The 19198-nt window shown below is 36.6% G+C and overlaps 1 protein-coding gene across 1 annotated transcript in view; it reads left to right on the top strand.

The window, feature by feature from the left end:
• The first annotated feature begins 5988 nt into the window (after positions 1-5988).
• LOC127968896 (retinoic acid receptor alpha-A) overlaps positions 5989-19198 on the top strand; it is a 141522-nt gene continuing 128312 nt past the window's right edge. Inside the window, exon 1 of the mRNA XM_052570298.1 lies at positions 5989-6209. The gene's annotated coding sequence lies outside the window, so the exon portion shown is untranslated. The remainder of the gene's footprint in view (positions 6210-19198) is intronic.

The following is a 19198-nucleotide window of genomic DNA, read 5'->3' as shown; positions in this document are numbered from 1 at the left end:
CACCCACAACTGCCCAAACATCATCTCACAGCCAATATGTATCATTTAACTGCTAGATATGTAGCAGAATATAATATGTTCTCAACCAACTTTGTAAAAGGTTGTATACTTTCTGAATTTCTGCTCATCGAAAAGTAAGTGAGTACTGATACAGTGCTTCAAAAAAAAAAAAAAAAAAAAAAAAACCTTTAAAAGGTTTAACCCTTTGACGTGAACGATCACACCTGTGTGATCAGACTTGGGTGGTCCCTGAAGCATACGATCACACCGGTGTGATTAGAATGTTCAGTGCATCACGTGATCACCTGCTGAATTCAAATCTGCTTTTGCTTTTGCTTGTGCGGAGCCAGATCGGATGCAACTGTTCAGTGTTTTCAATCATATAAATATTATTTTTGGTATCAGACATTTAAATACGCATAAGTACTAGCAAAAACATATATTTATAGTTTGTAAAATACATGCTGATGTCTATGGAAGCAGAAATAATGATCCTTACAAATATAATCTGATGACATGTTTCATTAATATCATGTACAGATTGTGTAGATTACTATTAAGTTTAATCTGCTCTTCTTCCAGTTTAACAGAGACTTACTTTAATGTCTTTTGGGAGGAGAGGATGAATTTCTGTGCTGTATATCCCACCAGTGTTAATTTTGTCAGCAAATTCGGATTTAGTCTTAGTCTTAGTCTTTTGAATAACACACCATTTAGTTTTAGTCACATTTTAGTCATCTGAAATGTTTTAGTCTTAGTCTAGTTTTAGTCGACTAAATATCATAAGAGTTTTAGTCTTAGTCTAGTCTTAAGTCTTTTAGTCTTAGTCTAGTTTTTTTTTAGTAGAACAAAGTCAACTAAGTTGACTTGACTAAATGTTTCCATCAGTCTGTTATGGAATGGTATTTATAAAATAAACATAAGGCCTGCTCTCAATGAAAAATATACATGCTCTCTGAAAAAGATATGCATTCGTCCTGAATGATATGCAATGCATATGACATTCTTTCAAGATGAAGTACAGTATTATTGAAATAGACAACCACCTATATTATATTTGTATTGTATGTTCATTATATTTCTTTATTTGTGATATTTACACAAAGTTTACATTTTTTTAAGTTTGTTTTTGTTCATTTAAAATAGCACTGCATAGTCTTCACTGTAAAATAAAATACACAATCAAACCAAAATGTATTCAGACACCTTCATCATTTCTTACAATATCACAGTTTATTTGCTGTAGTTTAGAAATTGGTAATAAAATATGACAATAACTCAGGGTTAAACTGTGTCAGAACAACAAATTCATCTTGATAATGTCTGATGCAATGCTTAATTTGGTTCAGTCTGTGGTGTGAAAAGGTTGCATTAGCAATTAAAGAAAGAAACACTTAAGCAAAACATGCTCAGGTCCCTAATTTTTTTTTTTTTTTTTTGGTATTTTTTAGTCACTAGTAAAACAATATAATCTATTCTATCTGATTTTTGGATTGACTTTGGATAAATTCTTGTTAAAACTACAAAGTAATTTAATCAAGAGCAGTGAGTGATTTACTTTCATTTTCATACATTAAAGACACTGACAGCAGAGCTAGTAAATTAGGCGCGGTCATTTTAAGAGACAAATGCATCCATTATAAAGATACACATCCGATTTCTTTCCAACTCTTTACTTTCACTGAAGACATAACTACAGACCTTTTCGAACACACTTTCCAAGACGGGTATTTCGACATATTTAGTATGTATTTGTTGTCGGTACAAAAGCAAGAAGACTTTGAGACGCGTCTCTGCTTGCTCCCTGAACACCAGAACACCGCGCTGCTGAATTGAGCTCTTTCACTTTTCGCTCTTTTTCTTATGTTTATTTAAAATGCGATTTGTATTTTTTCTTTCACGTGCAGGAGGACGCAAACGTCCTGAAGGAGAGCTCGGTTCAGTCTTGCGCGAGTAACCAGCTGCTCAGTTCAACTGTCCCGCATCACGGGGCTGAAGGCAACTTGATGTGTTGAATGCTCGGAGCACGTTATAAAACGTATTCTTAAAATACACATTTCTGTTTTAATAAATGCTCATATTAAAACATAGCATTACACATAAGTAGGTACAAAATAATCAGTGATACATTTACGACCCCATAAAAATTTGGGTCGCAATGGCATTTCAAAAGGTCGCAGTGTAGTTCCCTGTGTAAACAACTTAACTGTTATGAAAACGTCCTCGAAACTGTGCGAATTTCTGCAAACTCATCTTTGTTCTCTTTTCTGTGTAACTGCTGCTGCGTTTGTTTAGCTGTTGCGCTTTCATTTGCCGCGGCTTTTTAAAATGGCTCGGCTGCTTCTGCATAGATCAACCTACCCTCAAAGATTCGCTCTGATTGGATCTCTTCTCCATTCGTCCCTCCCATATATTTTCGTCTCATTTTTATTCGTTGACTAAAGTGTCAGTTATATTTCGTCACGTGTTTCGTCATCATATCTGACTTTTTATTTAGTTTTTATTTAGTTTTCGTCCGTGAAAAAGGTTAGTTGACGAATATTTTTCGTCATAGTCTTCGTCAACGAAATTAACACTGTATCCCACAGCTCGGATTCAGAGCAAACTTAACATGGCGGCACCTATCACCCGGTATAGATCAACTAACATGGTTATTTATAATAAAAATCCATGTGGCATACAGCGCTATTGTGGCTGCGTTATGTCACATGACAAGCATGACTCGTTGCCATGGAAACAATAAGGCTATACATTAAAAAATAATGGTTGACTAAAAAACTCACCTATAGGTTCTCAGCTAGAATATTTTAAACTCATGTGGGAAAGTTGATTAAACTAACCTGGCAACTGACAAGCTGGCAAATCCAGTGATTTAGTTCTTTCTTGAATTTGCTTCATTTTTTTGCACCTTTTTAACATGATTTTGTTTCCAAGTGGACTCAAAACGTACACCCAAAAGTAACATTAACCAAGCCAATTAAGTTGGAGCTTGTAGTTTCTGTCATTTTTTGCTGAAATAAATCAGACAGTGTACTCCATTGGTACCTCTGGTTTATAATGCCATCACAGATATGGGCTGTCCTGCTGATGGACAACAATGCATTCCAGGTTGCATCTGTCGGAATGGACTGATTAAGAGTGCTATGCTGTGTTCTCTTCAATTGTCTGGAGAGTTTGTCCATTCTAGGAAGAGGACAGTGAGGTGGGCAGGGTTTCTTTTGGGCACTATTCTGATTTCAGACTGTCCATGATCCATGATACTGATACTTTATTTGTCCACTTGGCACCAACATGTTAGCTAAGATACCGAAAATGTTTTTCTTGGGAGGGTCAGATCTCTGGCTGTGAGAAGCAGAAATGGCGCTGTGTGGATGTTGATTGGGTGGGCTAAAGTTACTCCCAAAATAGGCCTGGGCAGAGGCCTGGGGTAGAAACCATCCAACATGATATTAACAAGGGTGTTTAGAACCACCTGCTGTGATCATACCAGGTAACCAAAACCAGAGAAACCAAGATCCACTTCCTGTAACAACATTAATTACCCCCATAAGCTGACATGAAGTACCACAACTTGGGATGGCATAAAGCAATATCATATTTGAGCTGGGAATTAAACATTTCCAATGATGACTGTTATGATTCCAAAGTTTTTCTGAATTATGTCCATGCACAGATGGAATCTGCTGTGTGGGCCTGACTTTATCCACTGTAGCAACAACATTTTAGGTTGTCTATCTCCACTGTTTAAATTCCAGCAGTATGAATGTTTCTTAAGGCAGGCATGGGGCTCTTATTAAGAGCTTATTCTGAGCATTGTGCAGAAAACACTTCACAATGTGTGAAAAAGGGGCTCATTTACAAAGTTTTCAATCTGGAACATAACATCCCAGACTGCCTTTACATCTGCAGTTTCCATTACAGTCAGTGCACGAGTCAAAGTGATTAGACTAAACTGCACATTAAAGCCAAATATGCAACAGAACAATTAGTCAGTGTAAGGTGACAGTAACTTCAAGGGCATGGTACCTTATTTTGTTTAGTAATGTTTTAAGCCCAAAATATTGTCAAGACAACACTGATTGTCTTGTATTTAGGCCAGGGCCAGACTGGGATGCAATTTCAGGCTGGGATAACTCACACTCATCCAGTCCACACAGAAAAGAATTGACTAAAATTGTACCTTTTGGAGTACAACAGCTTGTCACTGGAGCAGTACTCTGAAAAGGACATCTTTGTACCTTTTTTACCTCTAATAAAATATAAGTATCTTAGAGTAGTAATTTGTACCCTTAAGGTAGGCCCTACTAATATGTAGGCCTACCTATTAGGGGTCTCTTCATCTAGTCCCGTGCATCAGTTCTATTCAGAACCGTTTGACGGAAGTGCAGAACACATGTGAGCTGATTCAGTGCACTGCTGCCAGTCAAGATTAACTGATTTATGATTAATGAAACCCATTTTTAAAAAGGTGTGTCGTACCAGAATAGATCCTGATGGTTGGTAGGGAATATTTTGACATAAGCTGGAAAGAAAAACAAGTATGAGGCACAGGAAGATTGCATTTTATGTTTGCTAGACATTACCACAACAATGATATAGTCAAAAACTGAAATGTTTTCCCTTGCTTTTTTAAAAAGTTCCACGTAAACAAGACAACTTTTTCCAAATGATATCTGCAAAATACTATTTTACGCATGCCAGGCCAGTAGTTGGCACTGTCACCTTGTCAGTAAACAGTACCTGTAGGGAAATGATGAGTATATGTTGCCTGTTATGCGTCTCCATTGTTGGTTGTAATATTGGTGAAGTAAATCCACACTTTGCTGAAGAAGCGTTTGCAAACCTTTTAGCAGCAACAATAGTACCATGTACTGGTACGCCATTGTTGTGTATGTTTGTTCGCACTTGCCTTTAAAATCAACACGTACTGCACATGTATACATACCTAACATGTAATAGGAATGCACATTATGTCACTGTTTTCAAAGATTCCCGCATTGGGTGTTTATATAGAAACAATAATGGTGGCATTTTCAAAAACTTGCTCAAAAATATGTGTTTTCAGTCCCCAAAATGCCGTTGTCGTGTAAAACACATAAAAAGTTTCCAGTTTTTGCCTGAAACCGTTGTCGTGTAAATGGATCCTTAAATTGCATTCAAGGTATATAATTTGATCAATTGCATTCACTGTGAATTATCACCTTGCCATTGCTAGAGCCATGCTCTACTCTGTGAACTGCCGACATCTTTTTATAAAATATGTATAATAGATTAATCTTGCACAATAAATCCAGGAACATCTACGCATGTAAAAAGCAAATGGAGTCAGCTTTGATTTCATGTGTAATTTCAGCACCAAACGATTTACCAAACGCAACTGCAAAAAGAGAAATACTGCTTTCAAGCAATTTTTAGTTGAGACAAAATTTATGGCTATACAAGATGGTAATAAAATACATTTTCCATATTATAAACAGAAATTATATTGCAACATACAGCAAGAATTTCAAATATTTATCAATGTCGATCAGCATCAGTGTCAATATATATATACATATATAAGCAGGCTACTGTCTACATGCAGGACTCACTACATCAAGCTCTGCTATAGCCACAGTTCCTCAGTCTTTACATTTTTTATTATTATTTTAATGTCAATTTTTCAAAGATAAAATTATAATAATTATAATTATAAAAAATAATACTTATTTAATTATCATCAATGCACATAGCCTATATAGGCTGACCTAATGAACATAAAAACATGAATAGACTATTCATGAAGTTAACAAACATTTAATGCACACTGATGTGCCCTCATTCATATATCATATAATATTGTCTATTAATGTAATTATTGAAAGTTATGCTATGTTGATATATCGGAAGCAAAGGCAGTGACAGAGACTATCAAAGATGGAGATGAGAGAGTTAACGGGACTTTGAGGAAACGGGGCGGGTTCATTCACTCGCATTGGGTTTCACACACACACATAAAGACCCACAGCACACATGACTCTCCCATGGCTGCTGCCTCATACGGGCTTCCTAATCAACTTTTACTAAAACACATTTGAAGGCTCTTAATGACGCGCTTATTGCTGTTTTCTTGAGCGGACAGGGAACTTTACTGCAGCATCGCGCTGATGAAACTGCGCGGAAGGAGTTGAGGCGGTGAGCGGCAGCGGGGGCGGAGTCAACAGGTTCAGGTATTTATTCAAGACCTTCATTTACTCTCACATTTACCAAACCACTGCTGAAGACAACACATGCCACAGATGTTTTATTTAGCGATTAAATATGCAGCGTGACACTGCGATATTAACTTTGTCAGTTGTTTTGCACGAAAAGTCCCGATAGTGCTGAATGGCAGGGTCTCAAAGACGGTTGAACTACATACTTTACATAGACAGCATTCTGGGACATATACCGCTCATAAATGCAGTCTAGGTGGTAGGCAGCAATGTAGGTTTTGACAGTTATTTTTTGTCATAACTTTGAGATTATTTAATTAGTTTACTTTAATATACTGTTAGCCTAGCTGTTGTACTGTCTTAGTTTTGAAGTGAACAGTCAGTAGCGCATCATTTCACTGCATGCAGAAGTAGAGAAACACATTGTCGCTTTTGACAGTCAGGGTATATCGCAAATGTTTAGAAACATGATAATGATAATTCTGGCAAACATATGCTATATTTATTGATTTTGTGTACGATTCAACGGTTTTTATTTCTTTTTAAATTCTGTGGTGTATGTATGGTAGGTAATGGTTAAGATGTATTAATGATATTTTCAAAATGAACGCATATATATATATATATATATATATATATATATATATATATATATATATATATATATATATATATATATAATAACCATGTTTTTGTAATTTACTTTTCGTTTACTAATTTGTTTGTTTAATTGATTGATGGTACCTTGGCATATGCTCTTCATTACTCAGATTAGTGGTGATCAGTGTAGGTTTTTCCATTCCAATCTCATTAGAAAATACATAAGGGTTTTGCAAAGTGGTGATTCTGTCTGAATTTGTACAATGTGATTTGATTTGTATGGAAACATGGGATTTTTAGGGGAAAAATGTAAGCATGGAGCTCCACGCCTAACCACTCCTCTAAACCTAACCATCAGTGAAGCATAAACAGATCATATGAAAACACACAAATGAGATCATAACATTCATACAAACTAACCACTAATGCACATTACAAATTACCATGAGACTGTGTTGAGTTTTTTATTTATTGATTCTTAAACATTTACATCTGGCCTTCCTAAACATTTGGTTACATCCTTGACAACAACAAGTGTAATTAGCGAATTCTTGGTGAAGAACTATAATCCCCAAATTCAGAAGATCCAAGAAGTTGCTGTTACTATAGAAGCCATGACCATGGCAAAGTTTTAAAGGGGGGTGAAATGCTATTTCATGCATACTGAGTTTTTTACACTGTTAAAGAGTTGGATTCCCATGCTAAACATGGACAAAGTTTCAAAAATTAAGTTGTACGTTTGAAGGAGTATTTTTGTTCCCAAAATACTCCTTCCGGTTTGTCACAAGTTTCGGAAAGTTTTTTTCGAGTATGGCTCTGTGTGACGTTAGATGGAGCGGAATTTCCTTATATGGGGACTTCTGCCGGAAGAGCGCGCGCTCCCGTATAGTGAGGCTGAGCAGCACAGACATTTCACTGATCAGAGCGATTCACTGATCAGAGCAAGAGCGTCGCGAAAAGTCACAAAAGAAGTGTGTTTTTGGTTGCCAGGGCAAGACAACCTGCACAGATTACCAAAAAAAAAAAAAAAACCGGCATTAAGGGACCAGTGGATGGAGTTTATTTTTACAGAGCATCAACGGAGTTGTGCAAGTGTTTTTGTTTGTTCCCTGCATTTCGAAGATGCTTGTTCACAAGGCCCAGTATGACGACGGATTTGCGTATCGTTTATTTCTTAAGGATGATGCAATCCCAAGGAAAAAGGGTCACGATCGTGTGTTGGAACCGCATGCGGTGAGTAAAACTGCTTCAAATATCTCTGCCTCCTTGCTAGTGTGTCCCCTCCCATGCCAGAGACTCGGGTTCGAGCCCCGCTCGGAGCGAGTCGTTGCTGCTGCTGCTCTCGTTCAGTTTCAGCCTCGGGATCTGATTCTGGATCATAAATATACGCTGAATCTGACTGTTAGCCATGGTTTGTTTTGGATTATGGTTTTTCCCTCACGGTAATGTCACAGCTTCCACATCCACGGCTTCCACACGAGCGCAAAAGCCTATTCGCGCTCGTGATTCTTTAGCTCCGCCCACACGTCACTCCTCCAGTCGGTCGTGTTTTTCCGAAAAAAATCGGCACAGACTATTTTTCTCTTATAAATATAATAAAACTAAAGACTTTTTGGCGATATGAAGGATGCAGTACTACTCTATAGGTACTCAATATTAACAGGAGATTGAGTGAAAATGAGCATTTCACCCCCCCTTTAAGCAAAAAATCTGATTCTTCTTTGAGCTGGATAATTTGCTTTGTAGCTTAGAAAACATTAGCAAAAATAGATCCATAACAAAGGCTACTGAGACAGTAACAGCAGTAACACTTTAGATTAGGGAGCACATATTCAGTATTAACTTACGAGTTTTCCCTTAATAAACTCCTAATTTGCTGCTTATTGATAGCAAGTAAAGTAGTTGCTGCAGAATAAGGCATTAATATGTGTTTATAAACAGCAATAGTACTAATAAACATTTCAGTCTGGATTCAACCCTTACGAAGATCTGAGATGACCGAACACCTGAGAAGAGATGATGCCAGCCCCCTGGCGAGCGTGATTTCACCAAGTACAATATGTTCCTGGATCAACATCCTTGTTGATCCTGGAACAACATTCCAATCAACCAATCAGAATTGGGATATAACTTTTCATAAACTATCTGTTTTATGCTTACAGTCAGGGTTAGGTGCTTCTACACCCTTGTTAATCAGCTATCATTTCCCACTGATTTTAGGAATAAATTATGGGTAGGGTTAGGTTTAGGGGAAGGGATTTGGTTAAGTCTATATTTTTGGACTATAATGTTGATCCAGGATCATCAAAAGATGTTGATCCAGGAACATGTCTTGGTCAAATCACGGCGACCCCAGCCCCCCAGAAGACCTCAGATGATGCTAACCCTGCAACAATATATAAAATGACCACATTTTGCTTAAACCCAACATTTAATCACAAAGTTTAATCGCAACGTATAATCTTTGCAGTGAATAGTGTTCACCATCTGTATGATTACGTGTAATTTTTAAGCTGCAAGATTCTTACTGTAAATTTCTGCTATAGTCACCTCTATATAATAACCTACTCCTAAATGTCGACATTAATATTTTCGGTAAAGCTGCTTTGCAACAATTGGTATTGTGAAAAGCACTAAAACTTGAATTGAATAGAACATTCAATATTCTAGTAATATAGATGCTAATAAGTGACTAGTGTTTCCCAAACTAAAGTGTTACTGTAACAGCTTAGATATCTACAGTATAAACACAATAATTTATTGACTGATAAGACAAATTCAAATTGGAAATATGAAGGTGAGAACTTGTCTTCATACGACTGAAAATTGCTTGTTGTTGCAAAGGCTTTGTATATAATTACATAGCCAGATATAATTTTGTACTGTTAATGTTTTACTTATAATATTTTCCCTTTAAATCAAAATGTTATTCAGTTTTATGGAAGATAACTAATGCAAACTCTGTTAGCTCGTAGGTCATTAAATCAAGGTCATCATAGTACAATACACTCTTCTCATACAGTGTCCTGTTCACTGCTGTCAAGTGCGTGTGTGAGTTCAGACCTATCATATTTACCTGTTAAACTTTGCCTCGTTTCAAATAACTCTTGTATGTGTTGGTTGTTTTGGCCACGATATCAATCTTAAACAGCTGTTACGTATTGTGTGTGTTGATACACAACACCAATGCAAACAATATTCAATACAACACTCAGGTAAAAGGAAACATCCCCTTGCGTTGTAATAATGGCTATAATATTTCACTGTTTGTGTTTTGTTGTTTAACGTTCCAACATGACGCACAATCAGCTCTTTCTTTCTCCTGATGAGCATAGCCCAGTTGTTCTTAGTCCACTTCTTTAAACGATGAGTAAGGCCAGTGTCAGGAAGGGATGGAAAAAGCATTCTGGCATTAAAAACATGATAGTGACTCAACATCTCCTGGCAAATGATATTTAATTATTTCAATTGCCCTGTTTTTGTGTGGTGTATGGACCAGATTGTTTTGCTAATTAAATCAGACGTGTATCCAGTATGCCTGACTGTAAGATGATAGTGTTTCTGTTATTGTAGAGTATAGAGTATAATGGCTTCCTTTTGGGTCTGATTTTTACCTCATTTTAGCTTTAACAATGGAGTTATTATATCACAGCCATATTGTTCAAACAAGCTTTTCTTTTTCTTCAACCTTGTTGATCGTTGCGTTATATTACAGTATGTCGAGTATGTTTGCGGAGAGCTGTCTTTAACTGTAACAGTACTATCAATGTTTACAGGTAGTTATCTGAATAACAACACTCTAATGGTGCTTTCACACTAGCGCTTTTGGTGCGCTCCCGGGTTCGATTGATGCCAGAGTTCAGTTTGTTTGGATAATGTGAACACTGTCTTCTGAACTCGGGGTGTGCACCTGCAAGTCCGCTTAAAAAGGGTGGTCTGGGGTACGGTTCAACGGGGTAAACAGCTGCTGGCTTGATGACGCAAACGAACCGCAGTTTGGACCCAAATAACATAATATGAACACAGTCCAGTGGGGGCAGGGGGGAGGGGGAGCAATCGCACTCGGGTGTGGACCAGGCAAGCTACCAAGTGAGAAAGCACCCTTAAATCTCTATAATGACCCTGATATATGAACGGTACTACACTAAAGCTTGTTACTGCAGTGATGCTAGAAAACATGGTAGGTTATAACCAGACTGTGCACATGCAATGCACTTTTTTTTCTGTGGAGTTTCTAGAGACCCTGCTAACATTTCAAATAATTTCTATATGTGACCTGACATGCAACTTCTACGTCTATACATACTGTATACAATATGAAAATGTTTTGTATGAGTGGAATGCATGACCTACTATTTGCCAAAACAACAGAGCATATATTTCAAGGAATACTGTATCCTACAATACAGTGTGGTCGGTTTGACGAACATGCAAACAATGTAGGATACACACACTGTAAAAAATTTCTTGTTGTTTTTACAAAAACTTTTTGGCAGCTGTGGTTGCCAGAATAATTTTGTAAAAATACAGAAAACTGTAAACACATTTACGTCAAAAACTGTTAATTTTACAATATAAAGCTGTAATTTACAAACAAGAAAATGTGAATATAAACCAGTAAATTCAACAACACACAAAATTAAATCTGTTTTGTACCTTGAAAATACTGACAACCACCATAATAATAAAGATGGTACTGTATAAGAGAAAGCCACATGAAGTATCAAAGCTCATCACAAGTAGCTTCACCACAGGCAGAAGTATATATTAACATATAGAAGGTGCACATTTATGGAAACACAAAACACCATCATGGTAACACACGTGATACTTAAATAATGCAAAAAACTTTCATTAAGCAACAGAAGATGTAACATAAAGCTCAAATGTACATAACTGATAACAAGAACTATTTAAAAACATGATTATTTAAACAAAATACTTTCAAACGTGGAGTGTCACGCAGGGAATTCTGGGAATATCAGTTTACAGTTTTAGACTGTAAATTATACATTGATTTGTTCTTTTTTTTACTTCTAAAAGCTGTATAATTAACAGAATTTTACTGTAAATTTACATTAAATGCTTTGTTAGATCTTTTACAGTTTTTCCCTTTATATAGTACGGGAACTTACTGTTAACCTATTATCAGTTTTTTTCCGTAGCGTTTTTACAGAATTTTACAGTTAAAATTACACTTATTCTTTACAGTGCAGATATTTTTATAAGATGGGTGTTCAAATTGTGTGGTAAAAGCTGGTAATGCTATGGTGATTTTACTGCCTGAAGCCATGATGCAGCATCCAGTGCCTTGAGAGAGCATGTGAGTGTGGGAAAAGATGGAGAGACGGGGAAGGCAGGAATAGGAGCAGGGACTGGGAAGTTAAGCCCTTATGATGCCTGGAGTGGATGAAAGCACGGATGGCTCTGTGCGGGTTACTCGGGAAATACCGAAGTTCTTTACCTTCAACATACACACACAGTGAAATGGTTAAGTCTTGACTCCACTTATTTTAATATACTATCGTTTTATCTTCCTGCTTCCTTTGATGGTATTAGATAATCTCTACGCGTCAGACGAGACGAATCCCTGTGCTCATGAGAGCAAGAAAGAGAGAGAAAATTACAGAGAGATAAAGAATAGATAGATGTTGAGAGAGAGAAAGAGAGAACAACAATTAGGTCAGTCTGGTAGGAGAAAACTTACACGCAAAAAACACACGCTGGGTTATTTTTCTACTCAAACCAGATTATAACTAAAACTTAAATGAAAACCTTTAAAAAGCTTTCATTACATGACGTATTGCAGTGCATTCTGGGATTGCCTCACCATGGAGGATGCATAAGAATAGTAGCTGCCAACATTTTGAAACACCCTTTGTACTGAGAGCACAACTATGATGTCTTAAAATGCTTAGTAGGCACTGTAGGCACTAGGTTTTCGAACAGAGTTGGTGTAATTTGTAATGTACATACGACATGTGCATATGTAATGTGCATATGACAATTCCTCATATGGATTTTGCATTATAGGTGTTTCCCACAGATATTTTATAGGACCTACAGGAAAAGTGACTCTGGAAAATATTACAATCTTATATAATAGGGTGGAGCAGAAAATGCATAGAAATGGGAAGAAGCAAAGGGAAAGTAATACATTTAGTAATAAGTTTTGACTTTCAGATATAGCTCTGGAGATGTGGACTATATCACTGGTTTGTTACTTAATCATACACTAAGAAAAGGGATGTGTGGAGCATACTATATAAACTCTGACTCTGCCCAAAATTGTGTACTTCATTTGAATTTGTGTCCTGTCTTGCATAAGCCCATGCAATATGATCTAATCTTGAAAGTATCCATATGTGAAGTCTGAGTCTGGTGTACTTCACTGATCTATAATAGAGAACTGAATTGCTTCTTATGATGTCATAAAAAGTGAAGCCACGGTGTCGCCATATTGGTATTCAATAGTATTCCCCTTCATTCTAATAAGTTAATAGGAAGTCAAAGGTTTTTTAGTGAAAACATAACCTTACAAAGCATTTTAGTGTTTTTTAAATCTCCCTGTACATGATTACAACTCAAACTTCCTAAACATGTAATTTGTTATTTGTTTATTGTCTGGAAATTCTTGCTCATTAAAAAGTCAAGTTAATATTCATTACAGTAGCAAACTTCAGATGAACATGATGAACATCAGACGAGTTCCTCAACGTGTATTATAAATGAATAATTGTTCATTCTGAAATCTGAATAAAGATTTATGCTTTGTAACATTTACACATATACCTTAATTCGTACAGTTAGAATTATTCGTACAGAGGACTAACTGCAAATGTTTCAACAATGATTTTGTTAACAGCATGCGTTAACAAAATAATAATAATAATAATAATAATAATAATTTTCTTTAAATATTTTTTTTTATATATTTCCTGCATAATTATGTGTTGGATCAGTTACCTGTGTTGGAAAGTGCGCAGCTGACACACCCACCTTAATTAATTAATAATTAAAATATTTATCTTTGTGCCCAAAATTAACAATTCATTTACATACAAATTTGATAAAAAATAATAATTTGTGACTGACATGCTTAAAATGGGGTGATTTTAGATCAAGATTTTGGCCCTCTGGAATAAAAAAATATTAAAGGGGTCATGACATGGATTTTTTTATAATTTTATTATGTTTGATGCTTGAGCTTTACTTATAGTTTTAATAAAGCTTTTTTTTTTTTTTCACAAAAAAATAAATATGTGGAAAAAATTAAATTTTCAACCGTCATTCTGCACCTCTCTCTGAAACAGCATGTTTTTAAAGGGCGGGCCCTTTAAGGCTTCTCAGTAATCGGCCACTGTTATGATTGGCTAATGTCATTGCGGAACAGTATCAACGCCCCTCACTATTGAATGTGAGTGTTTTGACCAAACGTTGTTTAAACCAAACACATCAAAGCAAAAGTTCTTTCACTCCATTTGTCTTATGGACGACAGACTCAAGCGTTTGGACTGTAATGAACGTCAATCTGTATACTTTGTCCAATGTAGACAAGATAACGGCACTGACTGTAATCTCTGTTCGCATTTGACACGACGCGAAGTCTCAAGCTGTTAGCGGCTGAACGGCAGTAGGCAGGGCTTATGTCAATGTGTTGCTCTGGAGGCAGTTTTTTAGGGAAACGACTGTTCCCAGCTGATGTCACCTTGTCCCTCGGATCCAAAATGGGCCGTCTTCTCAGGGTTATTACATAAATGCTTTTTTTTTTTTTTTTTGATGATGAGAACATTTTAAGTTATGAAACTCACAGGATGTACTAAGCATACAAAGACCTCTTCTGTATCAAAAGATCAAGGGAAATTTGTTTTCGCATGCCATGATCCCTTTAACAATGATTCATGTAATTCATAACTGAATCATTTTTAACATGAGGTTTACAGCACAGTATGAGGTAAAGAGTAAATTAAATGTGTGTGCACTCAAAATAAAAATATTATTTGCAGATACTTTACAATATCATACTTTATGATAAATTTGTATAATTATTTGATTGCTTAAAATATAAAGACCAGTAATCTAGCATCCCCATAGTGTAGGTTTCGTGAAGTTACTGGTTAAGACATGTTAAGGTGTTAAGACCTACTTCATGTTGACTTGAACATTAACACCACGATGCCTTCAAGATTGGCCAAAGTGTTGACCTCAAGGGCAAGTTTGATCCGTAATCAAGAATCTGATCAGTATTCGACAGCCACTGTATTCATGTTTAGTTGGTTCCATCATTGCAGGACCAAAATACAACAAAAATTATCACCAATATCAGCGCAGTAAAACACCCAAGCATTATGGTAACATCATACACACTGTAATTAACTAGCAGACCGTAAACTGCAGACAAGCTCTCAGGTTACATTACGATGTAATTACATGTCACACAGCTCTAGGCACTCTACTATAAAAAGAAAGCCAAGCCTGTCCTTTCCCTAATTGAACCTGATAACATTTTCAGAGAAAAGAGGCCTTATTGTGATCAGCAGAATTCCCCACTCCCTCCCTTTGCTGCCAGTATCAGTTTTCTAGCGCTATCTCCAGAGCTTAGACCCTCACCAGATACACATGGAGCTGAGCGTGCCAAGGAAAACCCAGGCCCTAAAACCCATCTACCCTGCTGTGCCTTAGACTCTCTCTCCCTGTCTCTCGCTCTCTCTTTCAGTCTAATATTATCCCATCAGCCTGTGAGAGCTTGCCCTAACATAATCTCAGCAGGCCTGTCAGCTCTATAATCTGGCTATAAGTAATGATTGGTGGTGTATTTATGTTCCCCAGGCAGTTGTTAGTGGTTGATGGTGGGTAGGAGCAAATAGTCTCACATACCCAGACTTTTGACTATCAGCATAAAGTGTGGTCCACTTCACAGCTATTCTAGCATAAAACTACAGTTTTAAACAGGAAACAACAGTCTGATAGCCATACATAAATAGCCAATAGGAGTTAGATTGTTTTTTGCTTATTGTTTAGAGGTAGGTAAATAAAAAAAATCCTAGTTCACTTGATAAGAAATCTTTGCAAAACTTTTGATTTACAGATTTAATGCCACAAAACTCTACTTTTTTGCAAAGAAAAAAATACCGACCTTATTTTTATTGATTTCCTCTCTCCCTGGACAGTCCACAACCATTATCAAGAGTACCACGAAGCATGCTCATGCTGCTGATGATGTGATGCTGCTGCTGGGGGAGAAGATTTGTTGAATAAAGTTGTTATTTTTATTTTCTTTGCACACAAAAAGTATTCTCGTAGAGAATTTAATGTAAAATTTAAAATAAAAATAAGAATGTAAAATTACAGTTGAACCACTGATGTCACATCGACAATTTTACAGATATCCTTGCTATGTTTCTGGATCTGGGAACAATGCAGTTGTGTTTCTGTCTATGGAGGGTCAGAGAGCTCTCGGATTTCATCAAAAATATCTTAATTTGTGTTCTGAAGATGAACAAAGGTCTTAGGGGTTTGGAACAACATGAGGGTGATTGATGTCAGAATTTTTATTTTTGGGTGAACTAACCCTTTAATTCTAGCCGATAAGATTAAAGCTTTTCAGTTTTCCAGGCTCATTGAGAGGAAGTGCCTATAGTGAAATTTTTTTGTAAGATATATATTTAGTTTTTCTTGCACATTCTGTGACACTTTTCATAGTGAAACATCCAGTGAGTGACCCTAAATGGGTCGCCATACTTGGCCACATATCACGTCCTTTCCTTTACTTCCCTTACTTTAAATATGTATTCAGTTTTCCTTGTAAATGAGTGGCGCTAAAAGGTTAATGATCTACTGTTTGAAAATAAACTTCCACTTCCACTAAAACATATAGAGTTGCAAAAAGTAAACATAAAGTAGATATTTTCTGTAGCAACCATGCCCTTTTTTGTGTGGTTCTGCAAGTATTTGAGCTCTTTTTAAAGGAATCAAACCGGAGTTCATCGCAAATGCAACACTGTACCAGGTGAGCTACTGAGCAAGTTTACCACTTTGGAAAAGTCATACATATGGAACTGGTTATGTAATAGAAATGGCAAAATGTATCTGTTTAGGTCCACTCTCTCTCTCTCTCTCTCTCTCTCTCTCTCTCTCTCACACACACACACACACACACACACAAATCAATACTATCTGTTACTGGAATCATCATTTGTTTGAAAATGAATAAAAATATTGTTATTTTACTGCCACTAGTGTTCATTTCAGCTTGAAATTGCAGTGAATTATATGGGTGTGTTTTGGAGTTTTGCTAAAATGTAGGTTGAGGTTATTGCATTGCGTCCATGTTGAACTTTTGAAAAAAAATTCATAAATAGAACATAACGCAAACCCTAATGTTGACAAGAAAAGCTTTGAAACTGGAAAAAATGAAATACTTTTTTAAAATGACCATCCTGCAGCAAGTTAAAATTTTATATTAATACTGTTTCTACTAAGGAACACACACACAGACATATACATATATATGTCATATACATATATGAGAGAGACAGAGAGAGAGATAGATAGATAGATTTTTAACAGTGTTGTAGTCGAGACCAGCTCATTCGAGTCCGAGTCCAGATCGAGTCCAGAGAGGGTCGAGTCCGAGTCAAGACCGAGTTCAGAAAGGGTCGAGTCCGAGTCAAGACCGAGTTCAGAAAGGGTCGAGTCTGAGTCAAGACCGAGACCAGAGAGATTGGGTCTGAGACGAGACCTAAAGAAATCTTCAAGAGTATGTCAAATGTTTGGTGGAAACAATAAAGGTTAAAAGGGCCACATAGTATGTGGTGTAAAGGTAATTTTATTAGTATTATGAAGTGTTACTTGTCAATATTAAGTGCTCATTTTCACATAACATCGTTGTACCACTATACACATCCATATAACCTTTCTAGTACACATAATATTACTGTACGACTCTATCTTGTAATTCTACATAACACTTCTAGTACAAGTAACATTACTGTACCACTATACCTGTAAATGTTCAACTGTAACAGCTTTTACATAACTTTTAACCTCGAAGCTTAACTAATGACTGCTAATATCCTTAAGTTACAATGTCTTGGATTATGTGCACTTTAGATGTTGTGAAGATTACAGATGGGCATAATTACTTTTCAAAAAAATAAGTGAGGAGACCATCCAGCTACCCAACCACCCACGATGTGGTCTCATGATCAATCCACCCCGACTAAAAACACTCTCTACTGGTGCAGAGGAAGCGGGGACTGACAACAGTTACCATTTTATCACTTTCTGTGATAAACAGCAACGGATAATCTAATGCTAATTTCCCTGGATGGTGCGTTTTAATGCAGGGTAAAATACACACTAGTCGAAGTTTTTTTTAGTTACGGAGGGCATACACACAAGAGCCGAGTGACTGTCCAGGAAAATTTCATCCAAAAGTGTGTATGTGCCAGGGGAAGAAAGCTGTATCAAATGCCATTTAAATTCAATGCATTCTGTCAGACATTGTTGTCAGAAGCGTGCCTGCATGCGGCGCTTGGCGCACTGCTGCTGCTGTAGGTGACATAGAGGGAGGCCGCCAAAAAAACAGGCTCTTGTCTTCATGACAACAATATCAAATTAATTTTTTTACACACCTACTGATAAGACACCGTCAACAGTATTGACAGCAAAATAGAGTATGTTTGACAGGTGCAATATTTGAAAATCGATCATTATTAATTTATTTTTAAAATTACATTTATATCTGAATTTATGTCAACCTATAGACTTTCAAATATCAAAATGTCATGAATTAATATGTATTTGTGTACAAAATGACATATAAACATATTTTCCTAGTATATTTTGCCTGGAAACGATTCCAACATGCACGCGTGTCGCGTCGTTGGTTCTATTTCTAGCATGCACGGGTTTTCCGCGCATCTCACGCAGGCAGTCTGCAAGATCTAACCTGTTAACATGGGAGCAGAATTAAAAACAGACACGCCACGCAGCTGAGGCGCTTGCGCCACGCATCCAGTGTGTTGCTGGCCTAACGTCTCACGTCAAAAGAAAATCACCAGTCATTAGATGTGTCAATCATACATCAATTTAAATAAACATTAACATACAGTAATAATCATGAAATATTTTGATTGGGACTCGAGTGGACTCGGGCATAAGTCCGATTCCTAATATGTTCGAGTCCGAGTCAATACCGAGTCAAAATGCACACGAGTCCATGACAAGACCGAGACCATTAAAATACGGTCTCGAGACCGAGTCCAAGACCGAGTCCGAGTCTCGAGTACTCAACACTGATTTTTAATATATTTTAATCTATGTGAATTATTTAGCTTTGGTTTGCAGGTAGACTGATAATATAGTGTAATAATTTTCACAAAATAAAGAGTGACTAGAGC

The sequence above is a fragment of the Carassius gibelio genome, chromosome B12, assembly GCF_023724105.1.
Source record: "Carassius gibelio isolate Cgi1373 ecotype wild population from Czech Republic chromosome B12, carGib1.2-hapl.c, whole genome shotgun sequence".
Lineage (NCBI taxonomy): Eukaryota > Metazoa > Chordata > Actinopteri > Cypriniformes > Cyprinidae > Carassius > Carassius gibelio.
Note: the sequence above shows the minus strand (reverse complement) of the source record. Positions and strands in the feature narration are given on the sequence as shown.